Source organism: Nerophis ophidion, linkage group LG25 (genome assembly GCF_033978795.1).
Source record: "Nerophis ophidion isolate RoL-2023_Sa linkage group LG25, RoL_Noph_v1.0, whole genome shotgun sequence".
Lineage (NCBI taxonomy): Eukaryota > Metazoa > Chordata > Actinopteri > Syngnathiformes > Syngnathidae > Nerophis > Nerophis ophidion.
Window position 1 is genome coordinate 15,661,253 of NC_084635.1, and position 19,665 is coordinate 15,680,917.

The 19,665-nt window shown below is 41.7% G+C and overlaps 1 protein-coding gene across 5 annotated transcripts in view; it reads left to right on the forward strand.

Moving 5' to 3' along the window:
- The first annotated feature begins 6,200 nt into the window (after positions 1-6,200).
- Positions 6,201-19,665, forward strand: part of glceb (glucuronic acid epimerase b) — an 83,275-nt gene continuing 69,810 nt past the window's right edge. For 3 of the 5 annotated variants that reach the window (XR_009804292.1, XM_061887444.1, XM_061887445.1), the window contains exon 1: positions 6,201-6,402. The gene's annotated coding sequence lies outside the window, so the exon portion shown is untranslated. The remainder of the gene's footprint in view (positions 6,403-19,665) is intronic. The other 2 variants (XR_009804291.1, XM_061887443.1) reach the window with 1 other exon arrangement.

The following is a 19,665-nucleotide window of genomic DNA, read 5'->3' on the forward strand; positions in this document are numbered from 1 at the left end:
TTTATTATATCATGTTTTCTCACTCCGTGCCTGCTTCCATCTCCGCATTGTCATGCCTATGGTTGATGTTTTGTTTTGGTCATGCTATGTTTAGTTTTTTGGACATTTAGTTCTGTTTTGAATTTCCTTGTTTGTCTTACCATGCCAACTGATTTAGTTTTCTGTCATGTCTGATCATGAGTTTTGTATGGCCATACTACCCTGAGCATCCCCAATCTCATCTGTTCTCAAAGCTAAGCAGTGTCTGGCCTGGTTAGTACTTGGATGGGAGACTGCCTAGGAATACCAGGTGCTTTTGACCTTTGGACTTTAAGTTCCTTTTTTTTCACTCCCTGTTTTGTTACCATGACAACCAATCAGTTCACCTGTCTTGTCTCACACCTGTTTTCACATATCATGTTCATTATTTAAGCCACAGTTACCAGTTAGTCGGTCTGGCAACATCACCTCATTCACGCCCTCGATTATCTGCTTCATGCCTTGCATTGCTGTCCATTTTGTCCACGTAAGTTTTTGTTATTCATGCCAGTGCGCAAGTGTTTTCGTTTCATGTTTGTAGTTTATAGCCTTTGTGCTCGTCTTTTGTTTCATAGCCCAGTTTTTTGTACCGGCATTGTGCGCGCTTTTTGTTGGTTCCTGTTTTTAGTTTTAGTGTTAAAATAAAGATGTCTTTACCTTCACGCCGTTTCCCCTCCATTCGCTTTGCACCTCGGGAAAACAAACTAAGACCAAGTCCAAGCCTGACATGCATCTTGGGGTTCGTCACCAACTAACTTTGACAACATACACCAACCCCTGTTCCACCGTGCTTATTTTATTTAAAGATAAAAATTTATTAACACATTTGAACACACACACAATTACGGAAAAATGGTACCAGTATCGATTCCCAGCCACCAGGAATTGGTACTGTATCCATTCAAATTTAAAAAAGGCACCTGTCTTTTGCAATAATTGTAGCTTTTCTTTGTCTTGAGCCTGTCCTGCTAGAACTCTTGTCACCTTCAGGTTGTGTGAGGGCAAAATGAAGGTGAGCACATCTTACGTGTGCACACAAATCCTCCAATGACATTCCAAACCTTGGCCTAGTAATGGCTGAAGAAGATGTCATCGTGATAAAGCGGTGATAAAAGAGTTTCATATGAATGTCTCCATCTGCAGTGACGCCCGCGTAACACAGACACACACACACACACACACACACACGTGCACACACACTCAGTATTGCCATCCACACGGCACTGTCAGTCAATTTATTTTGCCCCCTTGTGCCTGAATATGATGTCAGATAGAGAGAGTGCCACATTAAAGTGTGAGCTTCCTCTCCTTCCCAAAAGTCAAAATGAGAGATGGACTTCGAATACAAATCAGGCAAAGATCAAATGAATGTTAAGGGTTGTGAGAGCCTTATCTCTCCCAGTCAGTCAGTTTGCAGTTTGTGCCCGCTTACAAAGACCCACAGGGAGGATGGTGACATTCATGCAACTCTCACTGCAGCGGAATATGTTTATTGCACACTTTTAAGCCTTCCTTCAATTACTAACAATTTTTTTTTCCCTCTAAAATGTACTCCATGAGGGCTGGGTCGCATTTGATGGTTCACATTTGCTAATCCTTTTTTCTCCACTGCTGTCACTCAAAAACATTTTCTGAAGAGGAATTAAAAGTGGGACTGCTGTCAGAGGAGTTATTAAAACTGCCGCATACAGTAGAGACCTGCTTCCAAAAAAAAATAACTACTGTAAGAATTTACCCAAAATTCACGGCGTTTAAAAGTATTACATCACGGTAAAATTCTGCAATCTGAATTTACTCCAACATTCTCTAACAGTGTTACAAAAAAGATCAGTTAGAATAATACATAATGTTGGATATAGAGAACATACAAACCCTTTATTTATAGAATCAAAGATAGTGAATTATTTTTATATAGCGCTTTTCTCAAGTGACTCAAAGCGCTTTACATAGTGAAACCCAATATCTAAGTTACATTTAAACCAGTGTGGGTGGCACTGGGAGCAGGTGGGTAAAGTTTCTTGCCCAAGGACACAACGGCAGTGACTAGGATGGCGGAAGCGGGAATCGAACCTGTAACCCTCAAGTTGCTGGCACGGCCACTCTACCAACCGAGCTATGCCACCCTAGATACTGAAATTCCACGACATAGTGAAATTGCAAACAGCTGAGATTATACACAAAGCAAACTATAACCTGCTTCCCAAGAATATACAACAATTCTTCTCAACAAAAGAGAAATATAATCTTAGAGAAAAATGTAATTTAAAACATTTGTATGCACGTACAACACTTAAGACTTTCAGTATATCAGTATGTGGAATTAAATTATGGAATGGATTAAGCAATCAATGTACTAATATGATCCACTTCAAGAAACTCTTCAAACTGGAAGTGTTTACAAAGTACAAAAAAGAAGAACCATGATAAACATTCTGATTTTACTCACCCATTCATTCTCAAAATAATCTTACTTATCTCATCGTATGGAATAAAACTTACTTCACTAATTATTTAGTTATTTATTTATTTGTATTGTGATTACTTATTACTTATGGAGTATACATTGTGAATACATTGAGAGCAGGAAGTGAACAAAAGTTTTAGCAACTGTTGTGTAAAGAAAAGGGGTAAGATTAAATAAACTCTGCTTCTTCCTACTCCTTTTCGAACATGTTGAAAAGAGAAACTGGAAATTGTGATGTGTCATGTTGTATGCTTGCATGTTTGAAATAAACTCAAACTCAACTCAACATTACAACAAATGACCGTAAAATTTACAATGCCCTCATATTTTACAGCGATTAAATGATTTTTTTTCCACAGCAAAATGCAGTAATCATGGTCAAAATTTCCCTACAAATTACTTTGCATTTTAACAGATTCATCTCTGTACTGCAGATTACTTTGCCCACTCCTGTAAGAGACGATAAAATTACAGCTGTGAAGTTACAGCATGTAGTTGTAATTTTATTGTCATAAACCAGGGATGCCAAAAAATTTTGACTCGGGGGCCGCATTGGGTTATATTATACATGATGAGGTGGCGACTTGTCCAGGGTGTACCCCGCCTACCGCCCGAACGCAGCGGAGATAGGCTCCAGTGACCCCCCACGACCCCAAAAGGGATAAGTGGTAGAAATGGATGGATGGATGGATTTATATATGGTAACACTTTAGTATGGGGAACATATTCTATGTAACAAAGACTTAATTTAGAGTTAATTGGACACTAGGGGGAACATGTTCTAAGTAACACAGACTTTAGGGTTGGGGTTATTGTAGTTTTGTGTTTTGTAAGAACATCCATCCATCCATTTTCTACTGCTTATTCCCTTTTGGGGTCGCGGGGGGCGCTGGCGCCTATCTCAGCTACAATCGGGCGGAAGGCGGGGTACACCCTGGACAAGTCGCCACCTCATCGCAGGTCCAACACAGATAGACATAGGTTGATTGGCAACACTAAATTGGCCCTAGTGTGTGAATGTGAGTGTGAATGTTTTCTGTCTATCTGTGTTGGCCCTGCAATGAGGTGGCGACTTGTCCAGGGTGTACCCCGCCTTCTGCCCGATTGTAGCATTATAAATCGATTTTTTCTATTCAATGCAATTCTCGATTCAAAAACGATATTTTTCCGCTTCAAAACGATTCTCTAGTCATTGAATACATAGGATTTCAGCAGGATCTACCCCAGTCTGCTGACATAGCAAAGTAGCAGATTTAAAAAAAAAAAAAGCTTTTATAATTGTAAAAGACAATGTTTTATCAACTGATTGCAATAATGTAAATTTGTTTGAACTATTAAACAAACCAAAAATATGACTTACTGTATTTCCTTGAATTGCCGCCGGGGCGCTTATTAACTTAAAACCACTTCTCACTCCTGCGCTCACCAAAGGCATGCGGTAAAAGTAAGCATAAACTAATTATTTTAAAACCTCTTGTCACTCCGGCACTTACCAAAGGCATGCAGGAAAAATTTGATTGTGATGTAAGCTTGTACCTTAAATCCTACTGAATAGCTCTTAATTTTCTTCCCTTTATGCGATTTCAAATTACCGGTTTTGAAATCAGCCTCCTCCATTTTGAAAATGATGAAAGGGGAAGTGTCACACGTGACATCATGAGTTTGACCAGGCGGTAATACTAAGCATGCGCTAATTATTTTGGGAAGCGAGTTTGACCCGGCAGTAATTCAAGGCAGGCGCATACTATATTTCCTGCGGCAATTCAAAGAAATACGGTATATGTACATACACCCGGGTTTCACGGTGGCAGAGGGGTTAGTGCGTCTGCCTCACAATACGAAGGTCCTGAGTAGTCAGGGTTCAATCCCGGGCTCGGGATCTTTCTGTGGGGAGTTTGCATGTTCTCCCTGTGATTGCGTGGGTTCTCTCCGGGTACTCCGGCTTCCTCCCACCTCTAAAGACATGCACCTGGGGATAGGTTGATTGGCAACACTAAATTGGCCCTAGTGTGTGAATGTGAGTGTGAATGTTGTCTATCAATCTGTGTTGGCCCTGCGATGAGGTGGCGACTTGTCCAGGGTGTACACCGCGTACCGCCCGATTGTAGCTGAGATAGGCTCCAGCGCCCCCCACCACCCCAAAAGGGAATAAGCGGTAGGAAATGGATGGATGGATGGATAATAATGACTAATTAAGAGCCAATATGTTTTGATTGTTTAATTGAAACTTTTATTAGTAGTTTGCACAGCCCAGTACATATTCCGTACAATTGACCGCTAAATGGTAACACCCGAATAAATTTTTCAACTTGTTTAAATTGGGGTACACGAAAATCAATTCATGGTAAATTGTTACTAATTTGCATGTTAATAAGCATCTAATTAATGGTGAATATGTTCCCAATACTAAAGTGTTGCTATATATATATATATATATATATATATATATATATATATATATATATATATATATATATATATATATATATATATATATATATATGGGCTTCACGGTGGAAGAGGGGTTAGTGCGTCTGCCTCACAATATGAAGGTCCTGCAGTCCTGGGTTGAAATCCAGGCTCGGGATCTTTCTGTGTGGAGTTTGCATGTTCTCCCCGTGAATGCGTGGGTTCCCTCCGGGTACTCCGGCTTCCTCCCACTTCCAAAGACATGCACCTGGGGATAGGTTGATTGGCAACACTAAATTGGCCCTAGTGTGTGAATGTGAGTGTGAATGTTGTCTGTCAATCTGTGTTGGCCCTGCGATGAGGTGGCGACTTGTCCAGGGTGTATCCCGCTTTCTGCCCGATTGTAGCTGAGATAGGCGCCAGCGCCCCCCGCGACCCCAAAAGGGAATAAGCGGTAGAAAATGGATGGATATATATATATATATATATATATATATATATATATATATATATATATATACATATATATAAAAGTTCTATTTTGGTTTCATCTGACCACATGACTTTCTCCCAGCCCTCTGCTGTATCATCCATGTATCCATTTTGGTATAAACTCAACTCGCCGTGTTTGGAGGAAGAAGGATACTGAGTTGCATCCCAAGAACACCACACCTACTGCGAAGCATGGGGGTGGAAACATCATGCTTTGGGGCTGTTTTTCTGCTAAGGGGACAGGACGATTGATCCGTGTTAAGGAAAGAATGAATGGGGCCATGTATCGTGAGATTTTGAGCCAAAACCTCCTTCCATCAGTTAGAGATTTGAATGGTTGACCAAATACTTATTTTCCACCATATTTTACAAATAAATTCTTCAAAATTCCTACAATGTGAATTCCTGGATTTTTTTTTCTTCACATTCGGTCTCTCACAGTTGAAGTGTACCTATGATGAAAATTACAGACCTCTGTCATCATTTTAAGTGGGAGGGCTTGCACAATCGGTGGCTGACTAAATACTTTTTATGTGTATATGTATATATATATATATATATGAAACATTAAAAAAAATTGTATTTTGTAAAACAATTTTTTATACTAAAATGTTCAAGAGGTGTAAACAATTTCTGACAGTATAAGGTGATTCGATATAGGTCTTGTAGTGAAACCCAAATACTGTATATTTACTGTATATTTATTATTATTATGACTTCCTCGGATTATACATGTTTTTATGGGGTGTTGGCGTTTTGATTGGCCCATGCCGTTCTCGCTTTGTCTCGCGATACTAAAACTCCTTGCCCCTCACAAGGCAGACGCTTCACTGCGCGGCTCCGCGGCCAGTCGCTGTAGTGCCGGAGAGGCGGCGTGACCACCCCGTCCCTTCCATGGCTGATTCCGCCTTGGGTCAAGTGTGGAGCTTTTAAACTCAACCGCCAGACGAACACCAACTACCGCCAGCGACCCCGAGCACGATTAATCTTTGTGCCGTTTATCACCTTTAATGCAGCAGGTAAGGTCGACAACAGTACATTTTATTTTTTTTTTTTGTATTGCTTGGTCTTGACAGAGTAATAAGCAGAGCTAGCTGGGTCACACTTGTATTAAACGACAACCCCACTCCAAAAAAATATGTTTTTAAAATCATAAATAAATATCGCCGGTTTTCTTCTCTTAAAACGTCTTTTTTTTCTGTAACCACTTTACCGTTCATTTGTGTGCAGCACCGTTGAGCTGCTGGAAGTAGAACTAGGAGAAGAATGCAGGAACTTCAAAGCTGGGATGCAAAGCCGCTGTTAGCTAGTATGCTAACGACACGTCCGCATGATGATAGTCCGCTTCATAACCGTGGGATCATTTCTGCTTTCTTATTATCATCGGGGGAGGAGGTTTGAGCACTTTGTAGTTTAGGCTCCGTTTTAAAAACTTAAACGTCTGTTTACTTCCCCCTTGGTGATGCATGCAAGCTACACCGGTGCAGCAGTCAGAAGTTCTCAACATAAATCACAGATTGTTTACCCAAAATGCACAATCAGAATCATAAACACCGTATTTCCTTGAATTGCCGCCCGGTGCGCCAATTAATTTAAAACCTCTTCTCACTCCTGCGCTTACCAAAGGCATGCGGTAAAAGTATCCATCCATCATCTTCCGCTTATCCGAGGTCGGGTCGCGGGGGCAGCAGCCTAAGCAGGGAAGCCCAGACTTCCCTATCTCCAGCCACTTCGTCTAGCTCTTCCCGGGGGATCCCGAGGCGTTCCCAGGCCAGCCGGGAGACATAGTCTTCCCAACGTGTCCTGGGTCTTCCCCGTGGCCTCCTACCAGCTGGACGTGCCCTAAACACATCCCTAGGGAGGCGTTCGGGTGGCATCCTGACCAGATGCCCGAACCACCTCATCTGGCTCCTCTCGATGTGAAGGAGCAGCGGCTTTACTTTTAGTTCCTCCCGGATGACAGAGCTTCTCACCCTATCTCTAAGGGAGAGCCCCGCCACCCGGCGGAGGAAACTCATTTCGGCCGCTTGTACCCGTGATCTTATCCTTTCGGTCATAACCCAAAGCTCATGACCATAGGTGAGGATGGGAACGTAGATCGACCGGTAAATTGAGAGCTTTGCCGGCCGGCTCAGCTCCTTCTTCACCACAACGGATCGGTATAACGTCCGCATTACTGAAGACGCCGCACCGATCCGCCTGTCGATCTCACGATCCATTCTTCCCCCACTCGTGAACCAGACTCCTAGGTACTTGAACTCCTCCACTTGGGGAAGGGTCTCCTCCCCAACCCGGAGATGGCACTCCACCCTTTTCCGGTAAAAGTAAGCATGCGCTAATTATTTTAAAACATCTTCTCACTTCGGCATTTACCAAAGGTATGCAGTAAAAATTTGAGTGTGATGTAAGCTTGGACCTTAAATCCTACTGAATAGCTCTTAATCTTCTTACCTTTTATGCGATTTCAAATTACTGGTATTGAACTGTGGGGAGTTTGCATGTTCTCCCCGTGAATGCGTGGGTTCCCTCCGGGTACTCCGGCTTCCTCCCACTTCCAAAGACATGCACCTGGGGATAGGTTAATTGGCCACACTAAATTGGCCCTAGTGTGTGAATGTGAGTGTGAATGTTGTCAGTCTATCTGTGTTGTCCCTGCGATGAGATGGCGACTTGTCCAGGGTGTACCCCGCCTTCCGCCCGATTGTAGCTGAGATAGGCGCCAGCGTCCCCCGCGACCCCAAAAGGGAATAAGCGGTAGAAAATGGATGGATGGATGGAAACCAGCCTCCTCCATTTTGAATATGATGACAGGGGAAGTGTCACTCGTGCTGTCACGAGTTTGACCAGGCGGTAATACTAAGCATGCGCTAATTATTTTGGGAAGTGAGTTTGACCCGGCAGTAATTCAAGACAGGCGCATACTATATGCCCTGTGGCAATTCAAGGAAATACGGTACTCAATTAAAGGCCTACTAAAATGAGATTTTCTTATTTAAACGCGGATAGCAGGTCCATTCTATGTGTCATACTTGATCATTTCGCGATATTGCCATATTTTTGCTGAAAGGATTTATTAGAGTACATCGACGATAAAGTTTGCAACTTTTGGTCGCTAATATAAAAAGCCTTGCTTGTACCGGAAGTAGCAGACGATGTGCGCGTGACGTCATGGGTTGTGGAGCTCCTCACATTTGTTTACAATCATGGCCACCAGCAGCGAGAGCGAGTCGGACCGAAAAAGCGACCATTTCCCCATTAATTTGAGCAAGGATGAAAGATTTGTGGGTGAGGAAAGTGAGCGTGAAGGACTAGAAAAAAAAAGATGAGGGCTGTGGAAGCGATTCAGATGTTATCAGACACATTTACTAGGATCATTCTGGAAAATCCCTCATCTGCCTATTGTGTTACTAGTGTTTTAGTGAGATTATATAGTACCTGAAAGTCGGAGGGGTGTCTCTGGGAGGAGGTAATAGTCCGCGGCAGCTGCAGGAGGACCAAGCTCCGCTCATAACTACGGTAAGAGCCAACATATTACCACAATTTTCTCACCGAAACCTGTCGGTTGACATGTGGTCGGGATCCATGTTTGCTTGACCGCTCTGTTCCATAGTAAAGCTTCACCTTCGGGAATTTTAAACAAGGAAACACAGTGTGTTTGTGTGGCTAAAGGCTAAAAGCTTCCCACCTCTATCTTTCTACTTTGACTTTTCCATTATTAATTGAACAAATTGCAAAAGATTCAGCAACAAAGATGTCCAAATTACTGTGTAATTATGCGATTAAAGCACACTACTTATAGGTTGGATCGGGCTGGAAAATAATGTCCGCTACAACCCGAGACGTCGAACGCACGCGTCATCATACCGCGAGGTTTTCAACATGACACTTTGCGGGAAATTTAAAATTGCAATTTAGTAAACTAAAAAGGCCGTATTGGCATGTGTTGCAATGTTAAGATTTCATCATTGATATATAAACTATCAAACTGCGTGGTGGGTAGTAGTGGGTTTCAGTAGGCCTTTAACGTCTGTTTACCTCCCCCTTGGTGATGCATGCGAAAAGGCAATATCGCCCAGCGCTAGTGTGAATGTTGACTGTCTATCTTTGTTGGCCCTGTGATGAAGTGGCGACCATACTTGCCAACTCTCCGGATTTTCCCGGGAAACCCCCGAATTTCAGTGCCCCTCCCGAAAATCTTCCGGGTCAACCATTCTCCCGAATTTCTCCCGATTTCCGTCCAAACAACAATAGTGGGGGCATGCCTTAAGGGGGAACATTATTACCAGACCTATGTAAGCGTCAATATATACCTTGATGTTGCAGAAAAAAGACCATATATTTTTTTAACCGATTTCCGAACTCTAAATGGGTGTATATTGGCGAAATAAACGTCTTTCTATTTATCGCTCTCGGAGCGATGACGTCAGAACGTGATGTCAACTAAGTAGTCAATCGGCCATTTTGTCAAACACATTATGCACATTGAGTCAAATGAGCTCTGTTATTCTTCATTTTTTCGACTGTTTTCCGTACCTTGGAGACATCATGCCTCGTCGGTGTGTTGTCGGAGGGTGTAACAACACGATCAGGGACGGATTCAAGTTGATTCACGTAGAATGTGCATCGATTAGCACGGCATGCTAATCGATGCTAACATGCTATTTACCGGCAATGCTAAGGCAGACATGGCACAGAGATGTATGGATAACCTGCAGATGCATTTCCAACGATAAAGTCAAAGAAATCACAAAGGTGAGTTTTGTTGATGTTGTTGACTTATGTGCTAATCAGACATATTTGGTTGCGGCATGACTGCCAGCTAATCGATGCTAACATGCTATTTAGGCTAGCTGTATGTACATTTGAAACTATATTTACATGCAGCGTTTCCTTTCACCCACATTTAATGCCAAACAAACACTTACCAATCGATGGATTTAATTTGATCCAGTGTCACATGATGCGAAACTTCTGATCGTTGGTCTGCACATTTTACCGGCGATGCTAAGGCAAACATGGTCGAATAGTATCAATAGCTATTCGCTCAATAGCTTCAGTTTCTTCTTCAATTTCGTTTTCGCTATCTGCCTCCATACTCAAACCATCCATTTTAATACATGCGTAATCTGTTGAATCGCTTAAGCCGCTGAAATCCGAGTCTGAATCCGAGCTAATGTCGATATATCTTGCTGTGGTAACCGCCACGTTGTTTGTATTGGCATCGCTATGCGACGTCACAGGAAAATGGACAGTGTCTTCCCAGATACCGAAAATCAGGCACGTTAAAGTTTTTTTAGGGCTATTCCGGGACGGGTACAATTTTGAAAAAAACTTCAAAAAATAAAATAAGCCACTGGGAATGGATTTTTATTGGTTTTAACCCTTTTGAAATTGTGATAATGTTCCCCTTTAAAGGCACTACCTTTAGCGTCCTCTACAATCTGTCGTCACATCCACTTTCGCTCCATTAAAACAGCGTGGGGGCCCAGTCTCATAATATATATGTCTTGTATGCACACAAGTGAATGCAACGCATACTTGGTCAACAGCCATACAGGTCACACTCAGAGTGGCCGTATAACCAACTTTAACACTGTTACAAATATGTGCCACAATGTGAACCCACACCAAACAAAAATGACAAACACATTTCGGGAGAACCTCCGCACTGTAACACATCATAAACACAACAGAACAAATACCCAGAACCCCTTGCAGCTGCCATTACCAATGCCCCCACCCCACTTCAACACCCCATCTCCCGAATTCGGAGGGCTCAAGGTTGGCAAGTATGGTGGGGACTTGTCCAGGGTGTACCCCGCCTTCCGCCCAAGTGCAGCTGAGATAGGCTCCAGCACCCACCACGACCCTGAACGGGACAAGCGGTAAAATGCATGGATGGAGCACAATCCCATTCAAGATCAGACAAACATTACAGGGAGACAGAACAAGATCGCTGACGGGTCTGCCAACTTCCAACGGCCCTTACAAAAAAGGTGAGAAACAGGTAAACACTGAGGAGGTGAGGAAAAGTCCAAGTCTGGGTCTGGGCACCTGGAGAGGGGGTCCAAACTAAGGCCAAGGAAGAAAAAAAAATCTCATAGCTAGGGCTGGGCGATGGGTCCTTTTTTTAATATCTCGATATTTTTAGGCCATATCGCGATACACGATCTATATCTCAATATTTTGCCTTAGCCTTGAATTAACACTTGATACATAGAATCATCATACTGCTGTGGTTATATGTGTCTTCATTAAGTCATTCTTGTTCATACTGCATTAATGTATGCTCATTTTAAACTTTCATGGAGATAGAGAAGTCACAACTAAGTCAATTGACCAAAACTGTATTTATTAAGCAGTGGCACGACATTCATGTCCTTTCAAAACAAAAAGTGCAAGATTGTCAGAGACATTTTAAAACAAGCTATGAGTGCACTTTTGTGCGTGATGTCACTAAGATGACATATCAAAACAACACTAAATTAAAGTGTACTTTTTGTACAGAATGCCACTACAATATTTTAAAACAAATACAGTGCATTTTAGTGCATGATGTCACACAAGATATTTCAATAAGTCTCGCATAAAAATGAGCTGCATATGAAAGACTATGTGTCCTACGGTGTTGACGTAGAAATAGTTGCTTCGGCATTTTGTGGGTGTGGCACCGAACGGAGATGTTGACATGCACAGTTTGAAGCACTCTTCATTCTCAAGCGGGTGACTTTTCAAATGATGCTACAAATTAGCAGTGTTGCTACTTTTTGTAGCAACGCTTCTGTCGCATAAATGTTCAACATATTCCCGCTTGAAGCCAAACCACCACCAGACGATGCACCCCGTGCTGTTTATCTTGGGAATTAATTATTCCTCCATTTAATACCGGATTCGCACCTTCTCTCTCTCGTATTACCACTCGCAACACACCGTTAGCATCACAGCTAATGTTACCCATGTCGTTACGTCTCTGCTCGGGGAGGGTGTGTTACGTTGCACACGTGACGTATGTATGAAGGTGCGCTTGTTTTATGTCTCTGTGAGAGGGAAAGACAAGAACAAGGGAGAAACTTATGCAGTTTAATGCCCACAGCTAAAAGCACCTGCGTGAGAACGTATACTCTTAATATCACGATATAGTCATTTTCTATATCGCACAGAGACAAACCCATGATAGATCGAGTATATCGGTATATATCAATCCGTCAAAGACCCAAGAGCTGGTCATTGACTTTGGGAGGTCGAGTCCACAGTCACAACCTATTGTGATCGAGGGAGTTGAGGTACAGACTGTGGACTCATTCAGGTACCTTGGGGTTTGGGTGGACAATAAGCTGGACTGGACTGTTAACACGGACCACCAGTACAAGAAAGGACAGAGCAGACTGTACTTCCTCAGGAGACGGCACTCCTTCAACATTTGTAGAAAACTCCTGTGGATGTACTACCAGTCTGTGGTTGCCAGTGTTCTGTTTTACATGGTAGTGTGCTGGGGGGAAGTACATCTAAGAAGGACAGCTCCAGACTTGAGAAACTGATCAGGCGGGCCGGTTCTACAATGGGAATGAAACTGGACTCACTGGTGACAGTGGCAGAGAAGAGGACTGTTGACAAACTAGTGAGCATCCTGGATGATGCCAGTCACCCCCTGCATAGCGTTATCAGTAGCCAGAGGAGCCTGTTCAGGGCTAGACTGCTTCATCCCAAGTTCAGGACTAATAGACTAAAAAACTCCTTTGTCCCACACGCCATTAGACTGTACAACTCCTCTCTGGGGCGGGGGGTACTAGGATGATAGGGGATGCAAAACAATAACAGTGCAATACGTTTTCATAACATGGTCACTACTGCCTGCTTTCTGTTGTTATATTTTTATTTTACTGTTATATTTTTATTCCCATTGTTACTTTTTATTTTTTATTGTTATTGTAATATTTCTCTATTTTGTTTCCATTTAAACCCCCATTATTTACTTGTTTTTAAAGTGCTCTCAACTCTGTACACTGCTGCTGGAATTTTATTTTCCTGAAGGAACTCTCCTGAAGGAATCTATCTATCCATCCATCCATCCATCCATCCATCCATCCATCCATCCATCCATCCATCCATCCATCCATCCATCCATCCATCCATCGCCCAGTCATAGCACACACAAGCATGTGTGTAAGAGGGAAACATCAAGCAACAAAGGACATTAAATACATTAATAGAGCAGAGCTTATGCAACTAGACATTTCTACATACAGCTACAAAAGTAAAAAAAAAAAACATATACACTTTGGTGGCCCCTGCGGTGTTACACGCCATTGTCTGTTTGGGTGGGGGGGGGGTGGCCAGAGACACAGGAGCAGACCCATCAAAGTAACCAAGAGAGTCATCTCCAGCCTCGGCCGCCCACTAACTCTCGGCCAGTGTCCAGTCCGCATTTCCTCCAGTCTCTCCAAACGGATTCTGGTGTGCCATCATTAACACATTATCATTGTAATCACGCAAACAATGATGTAATTATAATGTAGGTGTACTATTCATTCATTCATTCATTTTCTACCGCTTATTCCCTTTGGGGTCGCTGTCGCCTATCTCAGCTACAATCGGGCGGAAGGCGGGGTACAGCCTGGACAAGTCGCCACCTCATCGCAGGGCCAACACAGATAGACAACATTCACACTCACATTCAAACACTAGGGCCAATTTAGTGTTGCCAATCAACCTATCCCCAGGTGCATGTTTTTGGAAGTGGGAGGAAGCCGGAGTACCCGGAGGGAACACACGCATTCACGGGGAGAACATGCAAACTCCACACAGAAAGTTCCCGAGCCTGGATTTGAACCCAGGACTGCAGGAACTTCGTATTGTGAGGCAGACGCACTAACCCCTCTTCCACCGTGAAGCCCCCGTAGGTGTACTATTGGTTGAATTTCTAAAATGCAGCTGAGATAGGCTCCAGCACCCCCCACGACCCCAAAAGGGCCAAGCGGTAGAAAATGGATGGATGGAGTTATATCTTGTGTATGTTGATATTCTCCCAGCATTTGTGAAAGTGTTGCAGCAGACGGTTAATGTTTTGGCAAATTTTTTTGTCAAATGTATTAGCTGTTTTGTTGTCCATAAGAGATTTACTTGGCCAGTGTTTTTCAACCACTGTGCTGCGGCACATTAGTGTGCCGTGAGATACAGTCTGGTGTGCCATGGGAGATTAAGTAATTTCACCTATTTTGGATAAGATTATTTTATGTAAACCCGTAATTATAATCCGAAAATAAAATGCCGTTGAGTGTCGGGTATTGTCTAAAGCTCAGCAGAGTAACCGTGTAATACACTTCTATATCAGTATCAACACTTGATACAGTGGGGCAAAAAAGTATTTAATCAGCCACCGATTGTGCAAGTTCTCCCACTTAAAAGGTCTGTAATTTTCATCATAGGTACACTTCAACTGTGAGGGACGGAGTGTGAAAAAAAAATCCAGGAATTCACATTGTAGGAATTTTCAAGAATTTATTTGTAAATTATGGTGGAAAATAAGTATTTGGTCACTTCAAACAAGGAAGATCTCTGCCTCTCACAGACCTGTAACTTCTTCTTTAAGAAGCTCTTCCGTCCTCCACTCGTTACCTGTATTAATTGAACCTGTTTGAACTCGTTATCTGTATAAAAGACACCTGTCCACAGCCTCAAACAGTCAGACTCCAAACTCCACTATGGCTAAGACCAAAGAGCTGTCGAAGGACAACGGGAAAATAATTGTAGACCTGCACCAGACTGGGAAAAGTGAATCTACAATAGGCAAGCAGCTTGGTGTGAAAAAATCAACTGTGGGAGCAATTATCAGAAAATGGAAGACATACAAGACCACTGATAATCTCCCTCGACCTGGGGCTCCACGCAAGATCTCATCCCGTTGGGTCAAAATGATCATGAGATTGGTGAGCAAAAATCCCAGAACCACACGGGGGGACCTGGTGAATGACCTGCAGAGAGCTGGGACAAAGGTTACCATCAGTAACACACTACGCCGACAGGGAATCAAATCCTGCAGTGCCAGATGTGTCCCCCTGGTTAAGCCAGTGCATGACTGGCACATGGGAGAATGTCATGTGGTCAGATGAAACCAAAATATAACTTTTTGGTATGAACTTAACTTGTGGTGTTTGGAGGAAGAAGAATACTGAGTTGCATCCCAAGAACACCATGTCTACTGTGAAGCATGGGGGTGTAAACATCATGCTTTGGGGCTGTTTTTCTGCTAAGGGGACAGGACGATTGATCCGTGTTAAGGAAAGAATGAATGATTTTGAGCCAAAACCTCCTTCCAACAGTGAGAGCTTTGAATGGTTGACCAAATACTTATTTTCCACCATAATTTACAAATAAATTCTTTAAAATTCCTACAATGTGAATTCCTGAATTTGTTTTTCTCATTCTGTCTCTCACAATTGAAGTGTACCTATGATGAAAATTACAGACCTCTGTCATCATTTTAAGTGGGAGAACTTGCACAATTGGTGGCTGACTAAATACTTGTTTGCCCCACTGTGTATATATATATATAATGTATACACGTTTTATCGGTCCAGTCCTACTTGCACGTACAAAATAAAGGCTATAAAAGTCGCCTGCCACTCTTACAGTAAACCAAGGAGTAGTAAGAGTACACAGCTTGCATATAACTGCAGGAGTCACTTCTATATGATGTCTATTGATGGTGTTGTTTAGTTATCTTCTGCAAAATGTATGCCTTAAATGTGTCTAACTTTAATGTTTTAATTTACTTTTTGTGACTTTGTCTTGATCTTTTCCTCATGTGAAGACTGACATGGCATTTTATTTGTTCTTACTTATTTTTCTTATGGAAACCTGTGCCCCTTCCCTTGTCAGCCTATTTTGCAACTTTCACATTCTCACAATTTGAACTACTGTACTACAAAAAGCATTGCGACTTCTGTCACAATATTTGGGAAAAGCTGCCACGGAAGTATGCATTTAAGATTGCCACAATCTCAAAATGGCCAAAGGAATCCTACGGGAAAGTGTGTGTTCCATCCGACATCAGGTTAGTAGATTCCCCTGCCTGATCTCTGTGAAATTATAGTCGATAACTAAACCTGACTACATCTCATGCATCACAGTGTTTGTCTTAAGGACTAAGAACCAGAGCAAATCCTAACAGTGTTTGTCCTAAGGACAAAGAACCAAAGCAAGTCCTAACTTATACTCACGCATGCTTCCAAGTTCCCATCATTGTATGTCTGTGCTTGTTCAAGCGCAATCTTGCACATTGCACAGTAATAACAATACATGGTGTTTTTCACAAGGTGACATTTTACTTGTAGTGGGTGGAGTGTGATATTTTGCCTGTCTCTGTGCATTATTAAATGACAAACCATTTCCCGACGTTTATTATGTTCAGAATTGTGGGGAGCTAAAGCCTATCGGAGCTAACTACGCCCTTCACTGGTCGCCAGACAATCCCAGGGCATCCGTCCTCCTGAGAACCAGAGTCCTCTGCAGTGGACATTTTGTTTTTGATATATTTATTTTTGGAAAAATAAAGCCTTGTTATGCAAAACACAAATGTCCACTGCAGAAGATGTTTGGTCTTAGGAAGATATTGAGACAAACCACAACAATGGTTTTCTGTTTTTATTGGGGGGCTTCTACCAACATCAGGTTGTTATATAAATTCCCATGATACTGTGGCAATTTGTAAATTATTTGTTATATTGCAGATTCGAGTAGGGCCGGTTATTATGGCTAATTGTACACATCGATTAGATTTTGATTCATGCTGTTTGATTTGATATGGTCTGCATTTAAATATTTAAAATGTCTCAAATCTGTAATAAATAACAGTATAATTAGCTTTTTTCTCCTCAAGTATACAACTTTGGACAGTTTTCAGTCCCTAAGGGACTGAAAACAGCTATCTACAGTATGTATCTCCATGCACAGTGTAGATCCGCTCCTTAAGTTAATAATCACGTCCGTTGTGGCAAATGGCTTGCATTTCTTAGTGTGTTTATGAAATATTGTTAAGTATTAGGAAGAGGCTAAACATGTTACACACCGAGAGCAAGGAAGAGCAGTCATGCTTAATAGTTAACCGTTATGAAAAACCGACCGACAACAACAATACGGGAATAAATAAGTGCTTAGTACATTTTAAGAAGTGTAGAAGGAACCACATTACAGCAAAAAGTATGTAAGAAGTTCGAGAAAGGAACATCAGTGTGTCAGCAATGTCGGAACCATAAATTGATGTATAAATTGGTGTCGAAACCATAAGAAATATTAGTATATAATTGATACGAGGGTGATTAGATCAATATTTTCTCAACATAATTTTTGGTTGTTTTTGTTATTGCTTACAAATTCAGAGAAAAAGTCCCTGGACGCAGGAGGACCTTGAGGGCAAAAGCCAAATATTTTAAATGAGCATTAGATCATATTCTTTAAATTTCTTTAGCAATTGTGTACTGTTTTCCTTGTTTTGCTGAAACTATTATATGAAATCAAAAAGAATAAATAAGAGCTAAAATATTGTGGTGACATTTATAAACTGTCATTAGCACTCACAGTACATTTAATTGAAACATTTAAAGTTGATACATGTGATCTGTATCGGTATTGTTATTGACTAATTTCATGGGTGTTTGGTATCGGAATTGGCAGCAAAAATCCCTGATTGGCACATCCCTTAATGCAAGTGAAAGTGTACTTCTGTGGTAACATTCTATTTGTACAAACTGCATTAAGGTTTTGTCAATTGCAAAATAATAGTCAAGCCCCTAATACCACAAGATAATTTGTCACAATCATTTTTAGTCGTCAGATAATCTGGCCTTTCCTGGCTAAAGGATTCTCTGGTTCAAAATCACCCCAATTATCTTTCTGTGGACTGGTCTTAAGTCAGTGAGGAATTGAGAGGGCTTTGTTGCATACCATCTACAATTTTGCAAATCGGTACAACTCATTATACATATACTCATAATACGATCTAAAATACTGTGTTGGTTCATGTCTCTTCCCACTCAGTCGACCATTTATTCATACTGTGTTGGTTTTTGGCAGTGTGTTGGATGAGTCAAGGACCCCGGGAGAGGCCTATGTTGTATAAATGTGTCCTTTGACCCGCAGAGTGCAGTGAGCCTTGGCCTTTCTCAAAGGCAATAGACACTCTGCTTTTGTCTGTCTTTTGAAGCTCTGTCCCTCAGAAAGCTTTTTCACTCTACTACAATCGAATAGTAGCCCCTTTGTCATGTTCCTTTATTACCATTTTGGTTTTATCTGCCTCCTGTGTTCTGTGTCTTTTCCTTTCCAGCACTTTTGTTTTGGTTTTCTATTTCCTGTCACTGCATCTCTGTCCTGAGCACTGTTTTCCTCACCTGCCTTTGATTGGCACCCAAGACACACCTGTTCTTGGTTGCCAATCGCCTGCTGTATATGCAGGGTTTGACCTTCATCTAATTGAATGTGGGGTACTGCCACGGCAGTATCATGGCCACCATACCTTGAAAATGTATTGGATTCAAAATGAAGTCATGTCCAGCTCACTGAAAATGTGTGCTGGTCAAGCCAGCGTAGGCGACACTCTGTTAAAGGTCTGTTTGATATACTTTTAACATTTAGTGTTTCCAATTTAAGTATTACCTTGATATTAATTGTATTTCTTAAGACACATTTTGGCTTCAAGTATTTCGTAAAGCACCAACTCGGCAAGTCTAAATAAAATAAATCAAGTGTGAGCTAAACCTAAATGACTTATTAAGCTTTTATCAAAAGCAACAGTCATAAATTAAGCTTTCAGCACATACACAACGTTGACATCTATTGTTATATTTTGATAAAGACAGGGAAAAACATGCGTAAACGGTGCATGCAACAAGGGCAGGCAAGAAACATGGCTGCAGACATAAAGTTAAATAATGAAATGCAACCTTACCCTAGCAAAAACTATGCATATTTATCCGGGAGAGTCTTGTGCCAATGTCTTTTACCCAGCCGGACACAAATAAGTTGTAGACCTTCATGCTTTTCCAAGTTTTCATCTGTTTTGTCGTGTAGAATGATGTCTGGAGCACACGATAGTTCGATATGTTTGGGAACTCCACTGACAAATAATCCTATATCACTCGACACATCTTTTTTTTTTTAAGTATAGGGATCTATTACATAGCATGGTAAAGATTTTTGCTCATATTTGCTCTGTGCAGGAATACTGTATAGAGCTCATGGCCCTTGTGTACTCAGTGCATGTGTTGCATGCTGTACAATAGCCATCA